The following is a 22,104-nucleotide window of genomic DNA, read 5'->3' on the forward strand; positions in this document are numbered from 1 at the left end:
ACAAACAGACTGTCTTCCAGACTAAAGCCTGGAAAGGATTTTGCTGGGCTAAGGGAAAAAAAAAAAAAACTGTATACTTGTGGACAAAAATGTCTGAAAGGTAATTCATAAAATGCTAAAAGTGGTTCCCATACTTGTTGAAATCCGTATCTCACTGAGTTTCATAAATCAGAGCTAGATGAGATCTTAGAATGCCACTGACTTGATTTTTCAAACTCCAGAACCTCAACAAAAAAAGATGGATATCTACTCTATTTTGCTAAATCCTCCAGGGAATGCATTTCCACAGCCTCTTGCCTGCAAGCAGCACAATGAGAATGTTTATGTTCAAAATGCCAAAGGCACATTTCAAAAACTATTTCAAACAAAGATTTTCTTTGAAAATGCACGTTATGGGGTAGGCACGGGAAAAGGGCAGGTGGGGAGGGTGAGCTGTAGAAACTGATTAACTCTTTAAATCAAAGGCAAATTTGGGGAGGCATTTAAGCTTGGCAAGGAAGTCAAATCACAGCTCTGCTACTTAAGCAGCTCTGTACTTAGGCAAACTGCACAAATACCTCTAAGCTTCAGTTTCATCATCTAAAAAATGGAAATAAAAACAGTGCCTGCTTCATAGCATTAATTTGAGAGATTAAATGAGATATTGCATGTATAAGTATGCTCCACAACTCCTGGAGTGAATAAAACACACAATAAATGCTTATTGTTACTGTCATCATTTACTCTGCAATAAACACAGAACTGGCATTGTCCTGCAGTCTGCTTTTGCCTTGAATGCCATGACTATCTATGTGAGCTGCCAACGCTCCCTACAGTCGGAGCCTGGCACCAGTAGAAATAGAAACAGGTCTCCTGAGCCTCACACGGTTTCATACACAGACGTGGACAGTGGCCGGTAGCGATAATGATGTGGAATGTGGACACAGCCAGTAAAACTCCTGGTGCCGTTTTATGGAATAAGCTTGAATTCTAACTCAGCACCTCCAATCTGTATGACCACAGACAGGTAAATTAACCTTGCTAAGCCTTCAGTTTTTTCTTCAGCTAAATGGGAATATAGCATTACCTCAAATTTATCCTCATAGGTGAAAGCGCTAGCACAGTGCCCAGCTGAAGACACCAATGTCATCTTCTTTCTTTCCCTCCCTTACCCTGGAACTTCCCAGTACTATGTGACTTCTGGTACACACGGTGAGCTTAGCTATGATTGGCAGAAAATGGGCTAGGCACTATATGAATAAGGATATGAGAAAATGCAGATTGATATAAGGAGTGGCATTCTCTCCTGAACTAAGAATGAACCAATTCTATTGAGATAATGCCACCCTTCATACAAGAACATGAACTGCTGAGAAACTAAGCACTCCGTAAGAGACAAGCTGGTGCACTGTGAATACAACCTGAGGAATTTAAAACTGTATGACCAAGTGTGATTCCCATACTACTTTATTTTCATCAACTTTCAAGAAATCTTTCATTCACTACCTTGTTGTGACCTCATTTATCCTTGGGCATGTTATAAAAGTTTCCATTTCAATATAAAATTAGTTTTAATCCACTCTATAACCCTGAAAAAACAGGGAGGTTCAGAAGAAAAAGATAACAAAAAACAAATAGGGAACTGAAACATCGTAAGCTTTGGAAAGCAGTGCTCTCCCCCAGCAGCCCCAGAGACGTTCACATGGCTCACCCTACAAACACAGAGGTCACCTGCTCTATGAGGATCAGAATGCTCAAAACTAAAATGTAAAACATTGATACGGAAAACAGTAGAATGACAGCTGACACCTCCCCCTGAATGATGAACTCCTTTGTGCCGGCTCCTTTGGGACCAAACTGAAACAAAACAGTGTAAAAGAAAGCAATGCCAGTGTATACATAAATGGGACACACTGTCCAGACCAAAGCGAAGATTCATACCTTGAAGGTAGATAGAATGCCCAGTCTATCCTACCTACAGGTGTCTGTAGTCGAGCCCCTACCAACTCACCTGTCTTTAAATGAAAGCCAGTTTAGTTTCAGCACCTCCTAACAGTTCCTTAACTTGCAGGTCATGTAACCACTGATTTAGGAGTTGTCTGCTTAATGCCAGTCTTCCCTCTCTGCTCCATGAGGTCAGGCAGAGGCCACGCATTTCCTTCCATTTAAATACATGGAAACAGCAGTGCCTAGTACTCAGTATGTACCCAATAATGTGCTGAATGAAGAAAGGCACCTTAAGGTATCACCCCCTCTGGCCTTTTGTCTGAGTCCCATTTTACAGATGAGACATTGAGACTCTAGGGATTAAGCTACTGTGTTCCCAACTACAAGCTGGGACTTGAAAGCAGCACTGGGAAGCAGGAGAGGATCGGTCTCGTGTCAGAGTATTCTGCCTCTCTGTTGTATAAAAGTAAAAGGGGAGGAGAAAGATCATTTCTACAAAGGCGGTATCCTAGTGAATATGTTCCACCGAACGTTTACCAGTTTCTTCAGTGTGTTTCCTCTTTTCCTTTTAGTTAACTTCATGCTTCTTCACCTGATAAGAATGTGTGTATGTACAACTGTTGAACACTGGATTCTTTACAAAAATGCCAATGCATAGCTGAAAAGCTGTTATTAAAACCCCAAAATACTTTCCAACACACCAACAGGGAGATGGAAGCAGCACACACACACCCCAACAAAACAAGAAAGGCTACATCCCTTCCTAGTGGCAGGTATCAGTGTTGTGCCCAGGCTGTGGAGCCTGGACTGGTCCCCAAATTCAAAACAAAAGTGAAAAATAAAAAGGTAGAGGACTCACAGCAGAAGCAAACATTATCTGAATACACAATCTTGATGACCCCCCATTCCTTTGTGAGATTATCCTGCTGATCCTAGGAATGTCTCTTCGTTCCTTCTTTTTTTTTTTTTTTTAGACAGGGTCTCGTCCTGTCACCCAGGCCAGAGTGCAAGTGGTGCAATCTTGGCTCATTACAACCTCCACTTCCTGGGCTCAGGCAATTCTCTCATCTCAGCCTCCCGAATAGCTAGGATTACAGGCCCGCACCACCACGCCTGGCTAACTTTTGTATTTTTTGTATAGATGGGGTTTCGCCATGTCACTGATGCTAGTCTCGAACTCCTGGGCTCAAGAGATCCACCCGCCTCAGCCTCTCAAAGTGCTGTGATTACAGATGACAGCCAATGCACCTGGCCTCATTCCTTATTTCTAAAAGCAGTCTTGTTGTATTCCAAGTTCAGAGTCAAGAGATGGGAAATAGAAATTATGTGGACACATGAAAGTTCTTCAACAAATTTGTCATCTGACAGAAAATCCTGCTTTCCCAAAGCAGAACAGTAGAAGCTGTTGTTTTGTTTTGTTTGCTTGCTTTTAAAAGGCAAATACCAGAAGCATTTGTTACTTCCATATACACACAGAGGCACATACCCACACACACTTTTTTGAAGATGTGCAAATGGAAATCTATCTGGCTGCTTCCTTGCTTAATCAGCTTTACTTGGTAAACTTTAGACTATTCTTCAGAAGCCAAAATGCAAGGTACAGTATTTACAAACAGAGCCAGCCAACATTCTCTCAAAAATTCTATGAAATACTAAGATGCTCTGTTTTACACCAGAGACTGGAGTTGTGGCTACTCCTCTGAATAACAGGATATAGAAAACAGACTACAATGTATACAACTGATATAGCACATCAATGTGCTACAGACGTTAAAAGTCATTCTGCTTATCGGAAAAAAAGAGCTCAACCCTTCACTTTGATGGTGCCATTCATCACGACTCCAGTTCCTCAAGCACCTACAGAGCATTTCTTCACTGGAGGCAGAAGAGGTGCCAAAAAGTATAAGCAGTTTACCCTCCTTAGTATTTCCATTCATTTTTAAAGGCTGCTGCAAAGATTAACCAAGCCTATTTCTTGTACTAAACTAGACACCGTATTAAAATGATATTTGGGATCTGTTTTGTTTGCTGGTTAATTTTTTCCTCAGACAGCTTTTCTAATCTCTATCTAAAGCTAAGAAGGGGAAAAAAAAAAAAAAAAAACCTTGGAAGGAAAAAGAGATAAATAAGGCTGCTGGGACATGACATCCAATCTTCTGTCCCCACTGAGCTGTTTTAATTTGTGGTAACTTACAGTGCAGATCTTCTCTAATTAGAAGGTGGGAATATCTGTTCCTTTAAAGAAGTCTTTAATTACTGCACCCTTGAAAATTCCTACCCCTGCTATGGGGACCAGATACATCACTCTCCCCTTCCCAAACCTAAAAGAAATATATGCCATTCTTGACTAAGAATATGGACACAAGGCCGGGCACGGTGACTCACGAATGTAATCCCGGCACTTTGGAGGCCTAGGCGGGCCTACCACCTGAGGTCAGGAGTTCAAGACCAGCCTGGCCAACATGGTGAAATCCCGTCTCTATTAAAAATACAAAAATTAGCTGGGCCTGGTATCAGGTGCCTGTAATCCCAGCCACTCAAGAACTCAAGAGGCTGAGGCAGGAGGATCGCATGAACCCAGGAGGCAGAGGTTGTGCTGAGCCAAAATCGCACCACTGCACTCCACCCTGGGCAACAGAGTGAGACTCCATCTCAAAAAACAAAACAGAACAAAACAAAACAAAACAAAAAAAAGAATATGGACACAAAAGCAGTCACAGGAGAAACCCTCAGATGTCTCTCCTGGTCTTGTCCTAAACTCTCACAGTCCACTCTACCCTCAGGATGTCAGGATGCCGACCTCAACCTGCATCTGAGCAAAAAGAGTAGGAGGACACAAGGGCAGAACGTTTTGTCTACCTAAGGCAGTTGCTAAGAACTCTTCCAGTAAAACTTGGGTTCCTCAATATTCTGTATGTTTAAGCAACAATACACACTGGGCTAGAAATCACAGGTTTCTATAAAGAACTTGTTGGGGGGAGGGGCGGCGAAGACAAAACCTACCTACCTAAGTCAAGGGAGAAAAAAAAAACAAACTTAAGGAAACAGCTCCACATTTGGCCTAAAAATCTTTTTTCCCAAAGGGCTTTTCTCAGAAGCAAAATATAATTTAGTTTTAAAGTGAGCTTAAAATCTCCTTAAATCAATATTTACAGTTCAACACATAGACCAAAAATGTGCAAGACCCCAAGGACAACATTTTTATAGCAAGGTCTCATTCTACAATAAGAAAAGTAATCCCACAAAATTAAAATTCTAGAGGACAACATGGAGAGTCAGCTTCCTGTCTGTGACTCAGCTGTGAGAGGTAGTCAGTTCTCCTGAATATAGTATGTATTAACATGGCAGAAAAACAAATCCAAATCCAGCAGAAAAAAAGCCATTTATTAAACTTACAAAACATGAAAAAATTAAGTTTCTCAGTAACAGGTGCCCTAAGCCAATAAAAACCATATTTATTCACCATACCAAAATTTTAAAATCAGTATACACTTACATTGAAAAAAAAAAAAAAATCAGGGCCAGGCACAGTGGCTCACACCTGCAATCACAGTGCTTTGGGAGGCTAAGACTGAGGATCACTTGAGGCCAGGAGTTGGAGCCCAGGAGTTGAAGACCAGCTTGGGCAACATAACAAGAGCATGTCTCTGCTAAAACTAAAAATTAGCTGGGTGTAGTGGTATGGCCCTGCGGTCCCAACTACTCAGGAGGGTGAAGTGGGAGATCACTTGAGCCCTGGAGTTCAAGGCTGCAGTGAGCTATGATCACATCACTGTATTCCAGCTTGTGTGACAAAGCGAAACTTATTTTAAGAAAAAAAAAAAACACAAAGGAAACAGGATTTCAAATCATTTGATCTGAGTGTAGACTGACAGATATCAACCACAGCAGAGAACCAAATGGGGGCCAATACAAGTAAGAAGCTGAGTAGCAGACTCGCTTGAAGGAAAAAAAAGTAGGCAACAAACTTTTTGTAACGGGTTTATTTACATTCTAGGGCAGTGTTTTACAAGCTAGTGGATCCAGAAATCATTTAGTAATGCACAACCAGACAGGCAGTTTTAACCACATCTTTACACACTGATATTCAGCTAGGCACTTAACGGCTTATGGATGGCTGTTTGCATACATTCTATGCTAATAATTGGAAGGCGCTTCAGACTCAATGCTCTAAATGAGTCCCCAAAAGTGTGCAGGTAAGTATGGCTGTGGCATTTCAAATTTGGACACATCAGAGTTACACATACAATAAGAAAAAGCTTAGAACTCATGGCCCAAAGGTAGCTATATAAAATATAGAAATTTGGGATTTATAGTCAGAAGATGTAGATTCTAATACTTTGGTTTTTTTACCTGGCGGCAAATCTTGGCATTGTATGTAGGAAATCACCAGAGACCAGACACTACCCTTAAATAGTATTATTTGGGAGGAGGGAGGACAGCAGTATTGTGAGGGGGTGATATTTTCACTTTTTTCCATATTTTTGATTCAATTTATTTTATAATATGAAATTTTACAGAAGAAATCTTGTGAAAATTAATCTAGAACCACACACCTTTACGGCTGCATATGCATATGCTGTATTTCACCTCTGAAAAAGATGCAAATAAACCGAAGAAACACACCATCAAATACTTGTCAACAAATCAAGTCCCAACGTCACCATTCTATCTATATTCAGCTTTTGATCTCACACTTTTAAATCTGCTACACTAGCTACTCATCCAGTGAGTGAAGCAGCATACTAAAAAGGTGATGCTACACCATCAACAAAGTGAAATTAAAATTTTCCACCCCATATAGATGACAAAAGTACCTAGAACACTTAGAACTCTTCCCACCATGAAAGTTACTAAACTCCTGGTGCTTAAAGAGTTGCTCTCTGAGAAACTCTGGCTATTCAGAATAACTCATTTCCAGCCTTTATTAAATAACAGAGGCTTTAAAGGTTTGGAACTATAGGCTAGCTACATTTAGTTTTAAGCCACTCAATTTTGTTCTTAGGATGAAAAGATCAGCAAAGAACAGTTGGCCAGAAAATGACTTCTGCACCCCTGGTGTCTTCAAGTGAGGGAAGAGGCTGGCAGGTCTCTTGGAGAGAAGGTAAAGCCCAGCTCGCCTAGGACCTGCCAGTGAGGTACGCTGGCCCCATCCACTCCTCACACACCCCCGGCCCAAGGAGAAGACCACAGACTGGCTCAGGCCTCCTTATCTCTCCCAAGCTCAAGGGACATCAGAACCCCTTGTGCTGGTCAAAAGGTAGGCTCTACAAATCTAACATCTAGAATTCAGTAACCAGAAAAAAAGAAAACTAAAGTTCATTAAGTAGTAAAAAGAGCAAGCAATGTCTCTTAATCTGCTCTGTCGGACTTCAAGAGCCATTAAGCCACATGTGGCTAGTAGGCACTTGGACAATGATGGGTCTCAACTGAGATGTGCTGTAAATGTATACTACACATTGCATTTCAAAAAAGAATGTAAATTGCCTAATTAATGTATTTGTTAAATGATGTGTTGAAGTGACAGCAGTATGGCTAAAACAGGTTAAATAAAATCTACTCTTAAAATTAATTTCGCCTCTTTCTTTTTAGGTTTTTATGCATACACTGGAAAAGTCTCTGTGTGGCTCACATCAGTTCTAGTGGGCAGTGCTGCCTGGAGGCTTGAAGACTTCCCTGCCATTTTGTTTTACAAGGCTAAGACAAGTTTCACGCTAATCTTCCACTCAGTGTTTAACAGCCAGATTCCTCATCGCCATAAGAGTAAAGAGAGGTGCTAGAAACAAGAAAATAGGCAGTCCTACCTTTATCACATTTTTCTTCTTGAAAGTATTATCTGGGCTGGGCATGGTGGCTCACACCTGTAATCACAGCACTTTGGGAGACCAAGGAGGGCGGATCACCTGAGGTCAGGAGTTTGAGACCAGCCTGGCCAACAAGGTGAAACTCTGTATGTACTACAAATACAAAAATTAGCCGGGTGTGGTGGTGTGCGGCTACAGTCCCAGCTACTCAGGAGGCTGAGGCAGGAGAATCGCTTGAACCCAGAAGGAAGAGGTTGCAGTGACCTGAAATCACACCACTGCACTCCAGCCTGGGTGACAGAGCAAGACTCTGTCTCAAAAAAGAAAAAAAAAGTATTATCTGCTCCTGGGAGTGGTTTAAAATGTGAAGTATTTTCCCCCTAGTAAACATGTTATCATGTCTGAAGTGGGGAGGGCAGAATGGAAATAAAGGACGACAGCATCCTGTCAGTGAAAGGCAAGTGCCCATGAAAAGCTCAACAAGACCCTGTCACATGAATAGGGAACAGACAACACACTGACTGAAAAGGATGGCTGTTACTGAGAGTTAGGGCCTTAACCAACACTGGATCCAAAAATGAACGGCCAAATCAACGCTCTTCCTTATTATTGAGTCAAGGGTCACAGTTCTGTCACAGAGAACTCTGTCGTTTTGTTACTTTCACTGTGTTAGAAATATTGCTTACCAAATGTAAACCCCCCAAAAAAGCCAAAAAACAAGGCAAAAGAGCATTAATCAACATCTATCTGCTCATGCTCAGGTCAGATAGATGGAAGCATCTGAGTTGCCCTGAAAATTAAGGCAGCCACCTTGCCACACTCCCCAAGGTATGTTAACATGTGGTTAACCTACCTTCTGCTCACATAGCCCTAACAATCTTTCATGGGGAAAACTGAGTTCATCTTGCTCCAGTCTCACCAGTCCTCCCAAGCAGAAAACTTGAAGACAAGTTAGAACTGAATATAAACAGATTTATAATTTTAATAGTTAAAAGTAAATAAAACCTCTTTCAAAAAGAACAGGATGTGGGCCTGATAAAAAGCCTCTCCCTTTAGAATTTAAAATCTGCAAAGAAATGGGTTTTCTCTTTCAGACTTCTAAACTATAATCGACATGCTTAGGCAGAAAGGTAGAGCTAGTTCTCGCTACTCTATTTTTAATGGAGATATTAATAACTCATTACTCTTCTTTCTCCCATTCCAGGAAATACAATTAGGAGTAATATGTCATCCTAAGTAGTCAATATTCTCTCTCCTTTACCTGCTTGACCCTGCAATGAAACTACTGCAGAAAGAAGGCTTGTGAGCAAGACCTCCAGCTGAAAAACAATCAGGGACAGGACTTTTTCCATAAAAAGAAAGTGGGGCCAGAGGAAGTGAGAAAGCGGTGCTGGCTTTAGTCCTCACTCATTTTACTCAAGCCAATGTTAACACTATGTTACAGGGGCTTCACTCTCTGGCACACATTTATTGTAAGCATCCTAGAGGGAGAAGTCAGGCAGGCACAAAGAGGCTGAGAGAGAAGCAAGCTAAGGGCAGGCGCACAGGCAGCGTGGCTCAGGAAGCCAAGGAGCAGGAAAGAGGCAATTTTATTCTAAAGGCTTATGGAAAACAGCACCAGTCCTAAGAGGCCACTGAAGACAAAAGACACACCCTAAGTCACCAATGAGCTTTCAGTACAGCTTTGCTGCCTCCTCAGTCTGCCTAAAGAAATCAAGGTCAGAACCTGCCTGTACCTGCCTGGGAAGCCTCCAAAGGAAATCTCAGCGCTCAGATTCTCTCCTGGACAGCACTCTGCCTCCTGAGTCAGGCTGAGCCCAACCCAAGAGTGCGGGACTCTGAAGGGTCCTGTACAATTCTTTCTCCCACCCAGATGACCCACTGGAGCCCGGGGTCCCTGGAACCAGGTCACACAGCCCTCCTGTGCTCTTGACAACAGTTTCTTCACAACCAAAGAGATACAAAGGGCGTGCTCTTCACTTAGACCCCTCACTAAACCATCTACAAACACACACTCACCTTTCAGCCGCACTATCTAGCACAGCAGCATGGCATTCCTAAGAGCACCTAGCATGAAGTGAAACACTTGGCATGTACTATTTAGTTCTCACAACCCCATTTAACAAATTTTTCAATTTTTTTCTATTTTTCAAATAAGTACACTGAGAATCAGAAAAATAACTTTCACAAAGGCCCATAGCTGGTAAATGCTAGAAAAGGGACTCAAACCCAGGGCCTGCTGACCCAAAGCCTATGTTTTAAACACTAAACCAGTAGTTCTCAAAATTTTTAGCCTCAGGACTTTTTTGCACTCATAAAAATTGAAAACTTCAAATAACTTTATGTTTAGCTGGATTATATCAATATTTACCACATTAGAAATTAAAACTGAAAGATTAAGGTTGGGGGCTGGCGGGGGGATAGAGTAAAATGTCCTTGATCTAATTTAGCAAGTGGGCAGGGAACTCCTCTTCATTAACATGGAGTCTGTGATATCCTTAAGAAAAATACCTACCACTGGCCAGGTGCAGTGGCTCACGCCTGTAATCCCAGCACTTTGGGAGGCTGAGGCAGGCGGATCACGAGGTCAGGAGATTGAGACCATCCTGGCTAACACGGTGAAACCCCGTCTCTAATAAAAATACAAAAAAATTAGCCGGGTGTGGTGGCGGGCGCCTGTAGTCCCAGCTACTTGGGAGGCTGAAGCAGAATGATGTGAACCCAGAAGGCGAAGCTTGCAGTGAGCCAAGATCGAGCCACTGCACTCCAGCCTGGGTGACACAGCGAGACTCTGTCTTAAAAAGAAAAAAAAAATACCTACTACCCTCCACACTTCCCCATGTACAGCAAAGGAGGGTCAAAATTTCAAAGTTTATAATACAGTAGTGTTCCAAGAGTCCTCAAGCATCAAAGTTGAATTTGATTCTCAGATCCACTTTTAACTCTTTATGGCCTTAAGTGATAAATAACCTCTCTAGACCTCAGTCTCATCATTTGTAGCAATGAGAGTAATAACTAACAGAGGTATTTTAAGGGTAAACACTCAGTTCAGGGTCCGGCTCATACACATTCAAATGCTGACTGTAATCACTGTTACTGTTGTTAGCTACAGAAAAGAAGGACTAAGGAGAGAATTTTCCACTTCCACAAAATTTAGCAAGGTTTTCTCAACAGACATGTTTCCTTCCCTTACTCTAAAAATAAGGGTTTTTTTTTTTCAAAGCGAATAAGGGAAGGTCTTTGCTTATGCTGACAGTGCAAACTGAGACAACTAAACCCTATCTTCATATATTTATTTTCCCCCTTGAAAGTCAACCTTCCTTTCTGTCTTCTCAGCAAGCTTGAAAAGAACAGTTACTGCAGACATCAAGGTCAAAAAGCATGGCTTCAAGTTTTTATTCTACTGGAAACAGCAAATGACCTTATTAGTGCAGAATTCCAGATTTATATAATAAATTAGAGGCACAATACAGCAATGCAGGCTTTAAATTATGATGGCTGAGGGGGAAATATCAAGATGATATAAAGCAACTTTGAAGCCAAGAAAGCAACAGATGTTGTGTTGAAGGTTCAGTAGTACTTTCCATCCTCCCAGGATATTCAACATCTGCATCCCTGGGGCCTATGACCTGTGGTCAACATGCCCAAAAGCAAATTTGTCAACAATTCTCCATCACCCTTCCTCCCTTTAGTGTAAAATAATGGACCTCCCCAAAGCATAGGAAGGGCCAGAATCTCAGACATAAGGAGAGATGAGAGAGTGAGTGCCCTACTAACAAAAGATTTATAAAGTCTGTCTCATTTATAGGTTAACAGGCAGAAGCCATTCTGATGGTCCCAAGGTTGGTTCTCCTAATACCTCTATAGCTGACTACTCAAATAATGTTGGCTGAACAAAGACGTAATTAACAACTCTAATCCAAGTGAATTCTGAATTCATTTCTAGAGGTGAATTAAAGATTCATTGGAAATTCTCCTATCTACCAGTTGTAAAGGAAACAAGTTTTCAGAGTAAGGATAGGGGTTTTTTTAATTCTTTATTTAGTCAATGGAGTTTAAAAAGTAAATATATCCAATAAGCCCTAGTTCAATAAGGCACTGAGCACTCAGATTTTTCTGAGAAGGTAGCTGACAACCTCCAGAGAACTTAAATTACAACCACTAAAAACCCATAGCACAGCACACCGAGTATTACAGAGGTAATGCTCTGCCTGTATTTCTTAAATTGTAAGAAAAGTAAACAGAAGCTTTAGAATTAAATAATATTTTAGGGAAAAAAAAGACTTTAGGACTCCTATCCATGAAGATAATAAATGTTTCCATTTATACACTAAAATGACTTCATAAATGTTTTTACTTTTGGGTCATCCATGCTGTAACCTGAAGGCAACAGAAGTAACACTTTTGGGAACTACTGTCCACATTTAAAGATTTGTTTTCTGAACATCAGATGTGTGCAAGGAAGAAAAGCATTGTGTTGACTGCCAGATAATTGAGTCAACTGCAAAGATGCTTGTGGACTAAGTAGGTTCGCCTCCTATCCCGCCTACCATGCCCTGTACTATTCATAAGTCACAGATTCTACCTTCTAGATATTATGTGTAACAGTAGACAACCACGCTAAAAAGAACAATGAAACAAATGCCTTACCAGAGGTACCAAGGAATAATGATGGCCAGCAGCAACCGTATTCACTGCACCATTACATATGTGTCACTTTATGAATGCTGTTTCATTTAATCCTCACAACCACCTCATGAAATAGGACTACTACAATCAACCCTAATTTGCAACTACAAAAATGGATTCTTGGGTTCAGTCTCTTTCCCAAGGTCACCACCAATATGGCGGCAGCCAGGCAGACAGTGATCTTTCCACCACTGTACTTCCCTTAAACTGCATAAACACAAGGACAGGAACCCAGAAAGCAAGCAGAGGGCAAGAAAAGAGTGGTCATCAGATCTGCAAGGAAGCAACACCTGAGTCAAGGTCCTTACAGCAATCCAAAGCATAGGAGAACGGTGAGAGAACAAGACAGGTGCAAGATGTCTTTAAAAAAATCACTGGGCCAAAAAAAACCTTCTGCAGATCATTATTTCTTTCATTCTACAAGTCGATTTCTTTCACTCTACAAATCGACTCCCAAAGGCAGTAACTATCGATTCTATTCAACCCAAACTGACTTCAACTGCCCCATATTAAAAAAATTTAAAATGGCATCCTACTGCTTTTTTAAAAAATCTGCATGTAAGTTACTTCTAGTATTGACTGAAGGCCTTTCTTTCTCAACATATCCTGCCTAAAATTGTTTTACCCCTCAGGTTGGCCCTAATGTTCATTAAGAATCCAAGTCAGTTTCTGATCAGAAGCTGTTTACCTAACTTCTTTTGTTCATTGGACTAAGAGAGAAATCATACATGTGTAGATACTCTTTGGTGTTGGAAATATCCCAGTCTTTACCTAGGAATGCATTTTTGTGACTTCAGAGAAGAAAAAAAAGTACAAGGGGCTTTCTCTTCTTGGGGATGTAGCGGGTGACTTTTAAGACAGTTTCTCCTTGTCCAACCAGGATGAGAAAGCACTGGAGGCAACATGGTCCAGAAATAGGTCCTGAGTCAATCCTGGATTCAAGCACAGCCCTGCCACCTACAAGCCATATGATGCTAGCATGTTAGGTAACCTCTCCGAATCTCAAAATACTTCCAGAGCCTGCCACAGAACAGAGGATCAACAAGTATTAATTCATGGCATTCCTCACCATTTCCATTCATTCCTGGCCAACTTTTAAAAAGTGTGGTGAGAAAGTTAAAGGTGACAGGAGCCTAAGTGAGGGAGAAAGAAGGGGGAGAGAGTAGAGAGAAAAGGCAGAATCTGGACCCTGAATGATAATGAGTAACCAGAAAATGACAGGGTTTTTTTCCTTTTCAAATTTTATTTCATCTGAGTCACCTGTTCTAGACATAGGATCCCAGCCTTGAGCAATTCAAAAGGAGTGGCAGAGAATGGAAAGGAAACAGATTATCTTGAATGTGTGCCATTCATCAGCATGGTTAATAAAACACTAAGCAGCCCTACCTCCAGACCTACTCCAGGCCTGTCTCTTTTCCTGATATTAATACGTAACATTTCCCAATCTCACACTCTGATCCATCAAATGAGACAACAATGACTAATAGCAAAAATATATATATATATATATATATATTTCACAATAGGTAAATCCTAACTGACAAGTAATCTGGACCAATACTGTGCATTCCCTAAGTTCTTTGGAACCATGTAATCAGCACAATTTAATCAAAAAATTAAAAAGCGGGCACAAGCCTCATCACCAAAATACGGGTGGCAGCTTGTTAGTGCTACAGAAAACCCATAGCCCTGGCCCCATTTTCAGGTCTCCCAGAAACCACACATGCACTCACAATCTCTGACCAACAGAAGTACATACACACCTGACTGATTTTAAAAAGCACTAAGTGTCAGAATGGCACCTCGCCCAGGTGACAAATAATTTCAAAAGATTAAATTTTACTAGGAGCTTTATCATCTGTGTTTCATGGCTTTGTCATAATGACTAACTTTTCATAATCAAAACTCCGATTGCCCAATAGCCCCTTTTTCCTGTACATGGACAGCTCATAACAGAGCAAGTACGTAATACTGTGATAGTACAAATTAGTTGTCAAAGACAGAAAGGAAGGAATGAGGGAGGAAGGAGATTGATGAACACTTGTGCTGCCAGGGCTTTAATTTAATAGACAACTTTCTAAACTGTTCTTTCAGTCAACAAACTGTTATTAAGTACCCACCAGGTACCAAGTGTCACAAGCACTAACTCTGCAACCCAGAACTTACTTTCTGGCAGGAAGAATCAACAATTACTCACAAGAAGCAGTGAGGGGTGTTACAAAGTTAGAACAGGGTCCTAAAGGGCACACTGCAAAGGGGCTTACTTGTACAGGACAATCGGAAAAAAACATACTGAATGTAACATTTTTTAATGACTGAGGGTCAGCAATAGAACAAGTTATTATACTCAAAATACATAAGGATCAGCTACATGCCAGGCATTGCAATAAGCAAATGATCCCTCTCCATTACTAACCAAAGATGGCACAAACAAATGTAAAAACACCACTGTGCCAAGTGCTATGACAGCAAGAGACACAGTGCTAAAAGTGCCTGTATTCATGACCAGGACGCAGCTGGGGAAGGCAGAGAGAGCATACAGAAGTGCCTGGCAGGCAGGAGATGGGCAAGAAGCAGGGGATGGCAGAGGCCAGTGTGGCAGCAACAAGGAGATAAGGAGGGCCACGCATTAGGTGGGCCTAGAGTCACATTAAAGAGCTTGGCCTTTATCCTGTCAGCAATGGAAAACCACTGAAGGAAGGGAACTGTTTTGGACAGATTGAACTGATTTGGACAGCTGAAAGTTAGGGAGCAGATCAGATGTAGGGGCCAGCTAGGATGGAGGTTATCACAGTGGACTGTGTAAAAACAAGTGGGAAGGAATTCTGACTGCAGCAGCAGCTGCAGCAGCTCTGCGATTTTTAACATTCAAAATATTTGATGTCAATTTGCTTCTGGTGGAATAAAACACCTGTAACTAGTAGGCGTCTGGAAAGTTTAACAGGGAAAACACCATCAGTAAATAGAAGGCTGTAGGAAACAGATTTCTTCCCTGTGGAAAAGTATCACTCACATCATTCATTCTGAGAGTATCTGTCAGCAACCATTCAAAGCCATTCTGAGACTTCTGCATCCCCATCACAATTTGACCTATCAGCCAGAACTCATTTATACCCTTCTATCTACTTCCATTTCTATTTTCTTTTCTAGCTCCTAATCCAACAACATCCAAACTGGTCTCCTTGACTCAATCATACTCTGTTCCATGGGACCCACCCTACTATTGCTGGAGTGGTCTCCCTCTTCTGCTTCAAATTCTTCATCCTGAGGCTTCAGAATGAAGCCTGAATTCCTTGGTTTGACAAAGACGGCCTCCCATGGGCAGGCCCCAGCCCACCTTTTTGCCTTGACCTTGGCCACTCCAACAAATGACTAAGAAGAGTGACTTAGAGTATTCCGGGAGGTGTTTACTCCAAAACCTACAGATTTTTTCATATGACCTTACCAGGAAACCCTAGTAAAAAAATAAAGCAGGTGGCCCCTACTTGGTACCCTGACTGGGCATTGAACAGAAGAAAACTTCTGCTCACTGTCCAAGAAATAAATACCTTTGGCCCTCTGACAACTTCCAGCTGTCTAGTACAGGGATGAAGATAAATAGGGCTAGCATTGGCAAAAAGGATTAGTCAGAAGTTTACTGTAGGTGACCACTTGCCCCTGTGAGAAAGCCCCCACATACTTTCTACACCCCCTTTCTGCCCTAGCACCAGAACCTTCCTGCTTTTCTGGCCTAAATCCTCCTTGCCATGGTATGATAACAGTGGTCTCATTCATACAACCACTGAAACTCAGTCACTACACTGTACATTTGCATATTAAGCCTCTTAATCGAGGGAAAATAAAGGGCTTTCGTGCTGGACAAATAAATGTTAAGTTCTAACTAGTGAGAGGGGAGATAGTACAATTTCAGTCTGGTGCATTTTCATTGTCTTCTGAACAACACCCTGCTCATGAACAAGTCAAAACATTAGTTAACTGGGCCTAGCCCCTTTGACTCCTAGCCTCTGCAATATTCTGTTCTAAGAGTTTTAGATGCTGAGGACTTCTAAGTCCATTTTCCCAAGAGCCTTCTCTCCTCCACAGTCACCCCAGGCTAAGGCTCCAGCCAAACGCCAGCATGGGGATCATGCCGTTCCCTGAACAGCAGGCCAAGGGCACAGACCTAGGATTTCTACTGCTGCAATCTCTCTCTCAAGAAAAAGCAACAGAAGTCAGGCAAAGAAGGATTGGCTCACAGAGACAAAGCAACCAGCCCACTGGCCACCAGGCGGTGCACAGGCTAGAGTGTGGAGAGGACAGGTCAGTTCTCACAGAGCAACATGCAGAGCTGGCTCTGATGTGTGCGCAGGTAAATGGGTAACAACCAAGCCCTAGCTGTTTGACAAACTAATGACGGCTGAACTGGTATGTATTTGCCGATACGAAAAAATGTAAATTTTAAAATCTTTGACTTGCAGTGTAATAAGGATAATTACAATCTTTTAAGTAAACTACCTGATATCCATAATAAATTACCACTCAGCACAACAGTCATAACGTAACTATGTGCCTCGGATTTATCTGTGACTTTTCAGTTTTGTTTTAAATACAATAGTAAGTTCTGAACACATAATCAGCTTCTACACAGTAAAAGACAAAATGAGGGGAGGTGCACATTTTATCAAGTTACTATATTATTTTACATTTTCCTTAATATGTTAACTCTGTACAGATTTTCAAGTAAGAGTAATTCTGAAACTTTAACCTTTTCTATTATTAAAGAAATTGTAGTATGATACCCTGTATAATGGATAAGGAATCAACTCACTCATGGGATTTATTTTCTATCAATAGTGTCAATAATAATGGGAAAAAGATGATGAAGAATTATTACCAGACACTTGGGGGGTGTGGGGAGCACCAACCTCGGTTGAATTTATGAAACGTACACTAGGTGCCACATAGTGTGATAGGTCCCTAGTTTCATCCCCTAACCTCTGAGGCCAGGACTGCTGTGGCCAGGCTGTGGTTCAGGGAACAAAGGCTCCAGCAGGCTGACTTTTTCAAGGTCACACGGCTAGTATGTGAAAGAACTGGCTCAGAAACATCAGACTCCTGATCTGTGCTCTTCCTGTAACAGGGCCTGACACTCCTCTCACAGAACAGCTTCCCTGGAGCCAGAGAGCCCTGGAGAAGGGAACCACCGGCTGGCACTACACGTGGCTACCTGCACACAGAGCAGTTCTTCTGAGAGTAAGGCTTGATGGGTTTGTCTGGCCCTGAAACCTCCATTCCTTCTACTATCCCATGCACGCTCCATACATTTTGCCCTTTGGTGTGACAAGGTGAGAGCCTCAGGGAGCTGACAAGTCAACCAGCTACACTGCCTCTTCTCTTCTCCCTCAATTTCAGAGTGTCTGTGGCTGCTCCTACAACCACTACCACACCTAATGGCCATTGCTCATCTCCCGCTGTCAGGGTCAAAGAGACCCAAGTTCTAATTCTAGACTTGACACAAACTTGCTGCATGATCTAATGAAAGAACTTCACCCTCTCTGGGCCCCATGCAGCTAAAGGATCGGCTGACCTCTCGAGGTCAGCTGTAACAGCCTTTTGCTCAGTGGCTTCCTGACATCCTTTCCCTCTCATCACACACTCAAAGAGTGAGGCCTTTCCTCATCATCCCTGCATCCCCCCATTGCCATTTCCTTCCTCAGAGTCAAAGGCTCAGGTGTACCCTGCAGGGTTGGGGCCAGCTGCTTTCATGCTCTTCTTCAGACAGAGACCCCAGGCCAGGGTAGAGCAATCTGTGAGCCTGTGAGTGACAGAGGCTGGCTCCTGGGATATCTCACAACACAGGTAGGTAGGTCATCGCTTCCAATACAGACCTGGAAGCCACCTGAAAAGCTTCTTGGAACGTAGTAACATTGGCAGAGATGCCGAGTGACACAGGGCTCGGGCTGACAGGACAGCTGCTAAGCCCTAAATACATCAAAGACAATGATCCCAGAGACTACATATCCATCTTTCCAAATCCACCAGCACTTAAAATGGGAGCAAGGAGGGCTGGATGCGGTGGCTCACGCCTGTAATCCCCACACTTTGGGAGGCCGAGGCAGGCAGATCACAAGGTCAAGAGATCGAGACCATCCTGTCCAACATGGTGAAACTCTGTCTCTACTAAAAATACAAAAATTAGCTGGGCGTGGTGGTGTGAGCCTGTAGTCTCAGCTACTCAGGAGGCTGAGGCAGGAGACAGCTTGAACCCGGGAGGCAGAGATTGCAGTGAGATGGTGCCACTGAACTCCGGCCTGGCAACAGAGTGAGACTCTGTCTCAAAAAAAAAAAAAAGGAGCAAGGAGATGACTAACAGGTACTGGAAGCCATGCTACAAAAACAAGAAAGGAGAGGCAGCTTTTCTTTCTCTCAGCACAGAAGAGGGGAAATGCAGTTTCATGGGGCTAGGGGACGGGGGAATGAAACCGGGTAGAAGGAAAACTCCCCCGAATTTTATAGCATCCCATTTCACAGCAGCTAAAACTTTAAACATTACTCACCTCGAGATGGTAAAACCACTTTCTCTGAGATGGCTGCCTGCCATTCTCCCTTTGGCCCCACCCCACACAAGCCCATCTTAATTACACTCCTGAGGGGTAATCAGTTCTCAAAGGAATAAAATCAACATAACCTAAATAAATTCTGGAAAGTTGATGAAGGAAGGGTGTGTGGGTTACTTCAGCCCCAGGGCCATGGTAAATTACAAACCAGCTACTTCTGTGGGTTTTCTAAGCCCATTTCATTTCCCACAGAGTTTATAAATAATAATAAATCATATTAAAATCCATCCCTACTCCTTCAGTGCTGTTTTACATACATGTTACCACAAAAACTTGCAGAACCAGCTTCACCTCCCCAGTTCTGAAGAATAATTCAAAATTAAGGGAAAGGTTCACAATATTGGTAAATCCACACAAAATTATGGGATTTTTCACAATTTTCCTAGTTATTTCTGAAAAGAGAAAGAATGTATCCACTAACCAAAAGGTATCCAGGAACCAAAACTTTTTCATTTAAAAGGAATCCTGAGTGAATGAAAAACAGGAACCGGGTGCATTATTCTGGTTTATTTTCAAAAACCCTTTTATTTTCCCCTACCCCTCCCCTCCATCTTTTTTTTTTTTTTTTTTTTTCCTTTTCAGACAGGGTCTCCCTTTGTCACCCAGGCTGGAATGCAGTGGCACCAACACAGCTCACTGTAGCCTTGACCTCCTGAGCTCAAGCTATCCTCCCACCTCAGGCCCTCCAGTAGCTGGTGCACACCATGACGCCCGGCTAATTTTTGTATTTTTTTGTAGAGACAGGGTTTCATCATGTTGCCCAGGTTGGTCTCAAACTCCTAAGCTCTGGCAATCTGCCCACCCTGGCCTCCCAAAGTGCCTGGATTACAGGCGTGAGCCACCACACCCAGCCCATTTCATTTTTTAAGATCATTCTCTGCTCTTTGCTTTATAATTTTTAAAAAATTACTGTCGGCCAGGGGTGGTGGCTCACACCTGTAATCCCAGCACTTTGGAAGGCCGAGGCAGGCAGATCACTTGAGGTCAGGAGTTCAAGGCCAGCCTGGCCAACATGGTGAAACCCCATCTCTACTAAAAATACAAAAATGAGCCAGGCGTGGTGGCACACACCTGTAATCCCAGCTGCTCGGGAGGCTGAGGCAACAGAATCACTTGAATCTGGGGGGTGGAGGTTGCAGTGAGCCGAGATCACGCCACTGCACTCCAGCCTGGGCAGCAGAATGAAACTGTGTCTCAAAAAAAAAATTAAATTACTGTCACATTCAAAACAATGTAAATATATACTATTCAACATTTTTTATTTTTTATTTTTTATTTTTGAGACAGTCTCGCTCTGTCGCCCAGGCTAGAGTGCAGTGGCGCAATCTCGGCTCACTACACGCTCCGCCTCCCGGGTTCATGCTATTCTCCTGCCTCAGCCTCCCGAGTAGCTGGGACTACAGGCGCCCGCCATCGCACCCAGCTAATTTTTTGTATTTTTTGAAGAGACGAGGTTTCACTGTGTTAGCCAGGATGGTCTCGATCTCCTGACCTCATGATCTGCCTGCCTCAGCCTCCCAAAGTGCTGGGATTATAGGCATGAGCCACCGCGCCCGGCCACTATTCAACATATTTCTAAGTCAACGTGATTCACAGGAATTAAGTTTTAAGGATTTGTAACAATCTTAAGGGGAAAAATTCAAAAACGTATGCTTAACCCTACTGAAGCCATGTGAATGTGCTCTGGAGATGATGGAAATACCCCCATACTGAACACGTGTCCAGTGCTGCTGGGCATTCATCCCACCAGAGCTCTGGAGTTAGTGACCTGGTGTCTGTAACAAAGACCCAAGGGACAATAGGGCACCAGCTCCTTCCCCCACCCAACCGTCTTAAACAAGAGTGTCTCTGCCACTAGCTGGCCATGAGTTTAACCTCCTGCCTTCTTTTGCTATAACCAACATATGATCTGAAAAACTGTCCCTACCACAACCCCAAAAAGGGTAGTGGGGCAAGACAGAAGGTGTGCCCTTCAGTTTCCAGTCGTGGAGAGCTGGCCCCCATTTACAAACTTCTCCACCCCAGACTTATGATCATATCACAAGGCAGGAAAGGAGTTTTTAAGTCATGAATATAATCCGTAAAGACCATCTACCAACTATTTCAGAAACCTAACAGAATGCCACATAGCCATTTCAAAGAAGGAAGACTAAGAATATGAAAAAAGGTTTCAGATACAAAGTACATGAACAAAGCAGTATCTAAACCTTATTATAAGCCTTTACTTTCCCCCGTCCTAGGTCCACTGACGCATCTTAAGGAGAGGGCCCCTGGACCAACTCTAGCTGCCCCAGAAGATGTTGTCTCATGCTGGGGCACTCATGAAGGCCCCATAGAGCTGCAGGAGGAGACACAAAGACAGGTTCCTGGCAGCTTTACACACCATCTGATGTTGTGTTGAGGGTTGTAGGAAACACAAACCTGCCCTCAAAGCTAGTCAAGATAACCCTCAAGACAGGAAAATACCCAGAGTACCAACGGATGGAGAAGGCAGGAGCCATAACAGGATTTCACCAGAGAAGGGCCTTTGGCTTGGAGACAAGGAATGCCAAATCAAGAAGCGGGTGGTGTGGGTCCTCAGTTAGACACATGTGGGCAAGAGGAGTTACCTGGAGGGATGTAGACACAGTGAGGCCCTGAGTCAAGCTAGAACAAAACAAAAAGAGGATCACACTGCAGGTGACAGTGGGCAATGTGGCTGGATCTCATTTCAAGATAAATGTTTATTCAGTTGTATTTTTTAAAACCATTCTTCACTTTTGCTAAAAGGAACCTAGCATCTCCCAGTACAGTAGCTTTCAAACTATCTTGATGGCAGTCTATAATAAAAAATACAGTTAAAATCACCACCCAAGACACCTATAACATGTATTTTTAACCAAAATAAAGGTTTTACAAAACACTCTTAGCATATGTGATGCACTCTATTTTCTATTCAATTAAAAGATGCTAGTCTTGACCAAATAAACTGGCCATACTACACACAAACAGATTGTACCCTACAACTAGAGGCACACTGTCCACTCTGTCACTTTGTGAAAAGCTGGCAAAAATAAAGGAAAGAGATTGTAAGCATAATATTAAATAAA

General features: G+C 42.5%; 1 protein-coding gene across 1 annotated transcript in view; it reads right to left on the reverse strand.

The window, feature by feature from the left end:
- MAP4K4 (mitogen-activated protein kinase kinase kinase kinase 4) overlaps positions 1–21,714 on the reverse strand; it is a 162,592-nt gene extending 140,878 nt beyond the window's left edge. The window contains exon 1 of the mRNA XM_058428192.1: positions 21,625–21,714. The gene's annotated coding sequence lies outside the window, so the exon portion shown is untranslated. The remainder of the gene's footprint in view (positions 1–21,624) is intronic.
- Between the last annotated feature and the right edge of the window lie 390 nt (positions 21,715–22,104).

This window comes from Hylobates moloch, unplaced genomic scaffold, assembly GCF_009828535.3.
Source record: "Hylobates moloch isolate HMO894 unplaced genomic scaffold, HMol_V3 SCAFFOLD_15, whole genome shotgun sequence".
NCBI lineage: Eukaryota > Metazoa > Chordata > Mammalia > Primates > Hylobatidae > Hylobates > Hylobates moloch.